The sequence below is a fragment of the Lathamus discolor genome, chromosome 8, assembly GCF_037157495.1.
Source record: "Lathamus discolor isolate bLatDis1 chromosome 8, bLatDis1.hap1, whole genome shotgun sequence".
Taxonomy (NCBI): domain Eukaryota; kingdom Metazoa; phylum Chordata; class Aves; order Psittaciformes; family Psittacidae; genus Lathamus; species Lathamus discolor.
This window is the reverse complement of record NC_088891.1, coordinates 20,690,016-20,694,876: the sequence shown is the minus strand read 5'-3', so window position 1 is coordinate 20,694,876 and position 4,861 is coordinate 20,690,016.

The window sequence follows — 4,861 nt, the reverse complement described above, 5'->3', positions numbered from 1 at the left end:
TCCTGCCTTGAATTATCCCAGGTGACAAAAGGCAGGGCCGGGGGGGGACACCTGCTGGCCAGGTGAAGCCCCCCTGGCCTCCCCATGGTGACAAAGCTGCTGCTTTGGGGGCTAAAGCACTGGTGAGGACAAACCCAGCTGGTGCATGGGGCTGAGCATGGGATTGGGGGTCACTTCCCCAGTATGTATCCGAGGGGGTCCTCCCACTGCTGCTGGGTACCTGGGCATCCGAGCTGCCAGGGTGATGGAGGTGGCACGGCCCTGGTCCTGCTCCGGGGGTGAAGTCCCTCGAGGACTCTTGTGCTGGATTTTGGTTTTATTTAAAATCCAGGATCTGAAGGGGAATTTTGTGCCTTGACAAATAAACTGGGGGGGGGGGGTTGGTTTGGACAATGATTTCCAGGCTCACCGTGGTCTCTGGGATGCAGCTTTGGCCTTGGGCTTTGGACAAGGGCCTGTAGGGACAGGCCAAGGGGAATGGCTTTAACCTGCCCGAGGAGAGCCTGAGATGAGCTCTTAGGCAGAAGCTCTTCCCTGTGAGGGTGCTGAGGCGCTGGCACAGGGTGCCCAGAGAAGCTGTGGCTGCCCCATCCCTGGCAGTGCTCAAGGCCAGGTTGGACACAGGGGCTTGGAGCAAGCTGCTCCAGTGGAAGGGGTCCCTGCCTGTGGCAGGGGTTGGAGCTGGATGAGCTTTGAGGTTCCTTCCAACCCAAACCCGTATGTCCCCCTTTCAGCCATGTCCCTTGGTCCCCAGCTGCCAGCACAGCCCTTGCGCTGCCCTCAGCCATCATTCAGTGCAGGGAGACAACCACTCCAGCACTGGATCGCTGCCTGCCCTCATCGTGTTCTATAGAAGAGCTGTTTCTGAAAGCAAGATGGGGAAACGAGCTGGTGTCAAGCTCTGCTTAGGGAGGTGATGATGGCGGGTTCATTTAGGGGGTTTGAGCTACTGCCTGGATTCAGAGCTGGTGCAGTTTTTAACCCGGTGCTCAGAAGCATCATTAATATTATTAGCATCGAGGCGCTGGGCTGGGGATGAAATCATCAACCATCCCCAGCTGCTTGGTGCGTGGTGGGAGGAGTTGTCCCCACATCCAGGACATCTTAAAAGGTGCTGAGATGGTGCCAGCATCACTGGGGATGTCTCCTCCAGCTGGAAGGTTTAGGGGCTTTTCTTTGGGTCTGGGCCATGCTGGGAAGGGACATCTTGAGGGTGGTGAGGCAGAAAATCACCATTGAAGCTGTGGCAGCTTAGGGGAAGTACTGCTTTGGTGGCTCAGGCTGATGGGCCAGCCCAAGCTGAGCTTCTGCTTGGGGCTGGACCACCCGCTGCTGCCCCTGGGAGGATGCGCTGTGCTTTGGCATGGGGTAAAGCACCCCAGGAGGAGCTCAGTTGTCCCCTTGTCCCCAGGTGCCATCCTGCTTCTGGAGCTGGCCAGATGGTGGGTCTTTTTTGGTGGGGGGGAGGAAACTCTCCAGCCTCTTGGTCAAGGTCTCAATCCAACACGCTGGTCTATGGGTGCTGTGCATGAGAGCCAGGCAGGGACAAGGCTGATCAGCCACAGTGCGGGGGTTTTCCCATTCCCAACAGCCCCAACATCCTGCTCCACCTGCTCCTGGATAATGGCAAACCTGGCAGGCGTGGAAGTGGGATTTAACAGGGACGCAGACCCAGCCCTGGGAGCTGTGAGGAGCTCAGCTCGCTCGTGTTTGCGCTCATCCCTCTCGGGAGCAGGCGAGGCTGCGAGTTCATCACACACCCTGCACGGGTAAAAAGCCCAGTCACACAATCCCATTTGGCAGCTGATTGCAGGCCGTGCTGGGCCAGGCTGTCCCCAGCGCCCATCGATGCAGCTTCATTCTCCCCACCAAGAATAAACTGATCCCTGCTTCTTCCAGTGACCTCATTCCAGAGAGAGGGGAGGATGGAGATGCTGAGCCTGGTGCTGAGCCTGGTGGCTGCCTTCCCCTGAGCATCTCGTGGGCACGGGATGGGGTGGAGGATGCCCCTGCGGTGCTGGGGCAGGGTTGCTGCCTGCTGCTGTTGTCCCCTCGTCCTGACCCAGTTCACAGATGGGCCTGTCCCCCCATAGGAATGCTCTGAAAACCCTGGGTTATTTCCACAGGGTGATGTGCCTTCCATCAGGATGAGCAGGATCCAGCTCCTACACTGCCCCCAAGCAGCCAATTCATAGCCCCCAGACTGCAAGGCCAGACCCAGCTTCAGCCCACAGCAGCGTGGCTCTGCTTCATTCTGATTTAAGGATGCTCTAAATGCAGTATGTGGCTTTTGCAGGGAGAGCTGCCCCTGGGCTGCATCTTCCTGCACTCTGCTGATGAAAGCAAGGAGCAAAGCCCCGAGGCCAGGGCTGTGAGCCCGGGGGAGAGGGATTTTAAGCATCACTTTCTACCTCTGCTGGTGGCTTTTCCTGGGAAGCAGCATTCCCTCCCCCCCAGATTGGTCTAAACATCCGGGATTTGTTTCCTCCCAGTGCAACAACTGGGATGGAGAAACCACCCAGCTCCATGCCAGCAATTTGCTTTCCATGGACCAATGCAAAGCGCTGGCGCACTCAGAAAGCTCCATTTCATCCAATAAAAGGTCTTGAGAAACTCCCCGCTTGTGCCATCAATCCTGGTACCCCAATCCTTTTGATGGAGAATGAAGCAGCGCCCCGCTATTCCCAAGGGAGCTGTGTGGAATCATCACTTTCACCTCCCAGGACCCATTTCTCAGAGCCCAATGCCAAGCAGGTTATTCCCAGCAGCTGCAAGGCATCCGGTCCCTCTAAGGCAGAGTTAACTGAGGGTTTGAGAGACGTTTTAATTACAGATTTGTCTGCCCTGCATGATTTATCCCGGGTAACTCCAGCAATTTATCCATCAGCAGTTAGAAGGTCTCTGAAGCAGAAAGCAAGCGCGGGGAGTATTTATTGCAGTGACTCAGAAGTCGTTGGAGAGAGATTGGAAGCGAAACAGTGATGATGCTTGAAAAAGCACTACCTGGCATGCAGGAGTTGTCTCCAGCCAGGAGAATTAATGAGCACTTTCCAAACTCCAATTCCCGTTCTCCTGCGTTAGCCAAGTGGGGTTCATTTCTCCTTGGGATGCCTGGCATGGAGGCAAGGGAACCGGGGGGACGTTTCAATGTCACTTTATGATCAGCTGGCATTTCAGTGTTGTTTGACCGTCACTGCTCGTGATGGGTGACACCACGTCCCCCCGGCAATGCGCTGGGAAGTGGGATCCGAGCCGGTGCGCTGCAGGCTCGGCGACAGCATCGTTTTCTCAGGGACCGCTGAAGAGAGGTTGGTGTTGCTTAATGAGCCTTAGAGAAGCGTGCGGTGGCTCAGGTAGGGAGATGTTGTTTAAACAGTGCCAGCGGAGGCTTCAATTCCCCTATAAACACAGTATTTAACACTCCAGTGGAAAAGCACCCTGGTAAATAGCTCCTTTGGATGAGAGGAAAGGCACTGACAGCGCAGTTCCTCTCCAGGCCTGGCAGAGAAATGACTTTTCTCATCTCAGGGTGTGAAACTGTGTAGACAAATGAAGAATTCATAACAGAGGCATCCCAAAGGGAGGATGCGATATTGCTTCCTACAGCATGGAGCAAAGGCTTCCACCGTGGGGTTCGCAACCGAAGGCTTTCCAAGGAGCATGGATGGGGCACAAGCAGCCTTCCCCATTGAGCAAGGGCTCAGTGAAGACCCTGAGCTCCTGGTGGCCCAGGGAAGGACAGGAAAAAGGACAAGGTCCCCAGTGCCCTTCATTCCTGAAGGAAGTCTGCAGAGGACTTGGCAGCCAGGAAGGGCAATTCCTTCAGAGCTGTTAAATACAGTGCACAGTGATGGATGCGGCCCTCACTGCAGTGCAGGAGACAGGAGGTGGTGGATGGGAGGGGGTTTGCTGCCTGTTGATCTCTTTTGCACCCAGACAAGCATAAAAGCTGAGCCTCACCCAGTAGATTCAGGCTTTTAATGCCAGCAAATCCACATTTCATCCTAGATTCCTGACTTGATTTCTTGCCACCCCACTCCTGGTGTTGGGACCTGCCAGTCTTTGGCTGGAGCTACTGTGGGGTGTGAGAAACCCAGTTCAGAGCAGGGAAACTTGGGGTTTTGTCAGTGTGGGACACAGGGCTCGGGCTGAGCGTGGTGCCTGGGGTGTCTGGAGGAGCTGCACCTCTCCCTTTGGAACAGGAACAAAGGGGTGCAGGCACCCACCCGTGTGGACCTGGGTCCACACAGAATCCACAGAATCCCAAGGGTTGGAAGGGACCTAAAAAGATCATCTAGTCCAACCCCCCTGCAAGAGCAGGGTAACCTACAGTACATCACACAGGAACTTGTCCAGGCGGGCCTTGAATATCTCCAGTGTAGGAGACTCCACAACCCCCCTGGGCAACCTGTTCCAGTGCTCTGTCACTCTTACAGTAAAGAAGTTCTTCCCCCGTCAAGGTGGTTTGCAGGAGGTTGGGTGACTCAGCCCCTGGACCCCCAGTGCCATGTCCTGCTGCCAGGCTGGCTGATGCGCCTGTGGGCAGCACCAGCATCACCTCCCAGTCTCCTTTGGCTGCAGGAGCCCCCCTGAACAAACCCAGCTTGAGGCATAAAAGACATCAACCTAGCACAGGGATGAGCTGGGGCTGGAGAAAACCCACTGCTTGCTGAATTAATGAAGAGGGCTTGAGCTGCCAGAGAGGTTTTTCTTGTTGTATCATTTATTCATCATTCATAAATATATCAGGGACAAGGCCAGGACACGGAGATCATGCCGGAGAAGGATGGCGTGGCATTATTCATGCTTCAGGGAGACAACAGCCAGTGCCTCATGCATATGCCAGCAAGGAAGGAGATCC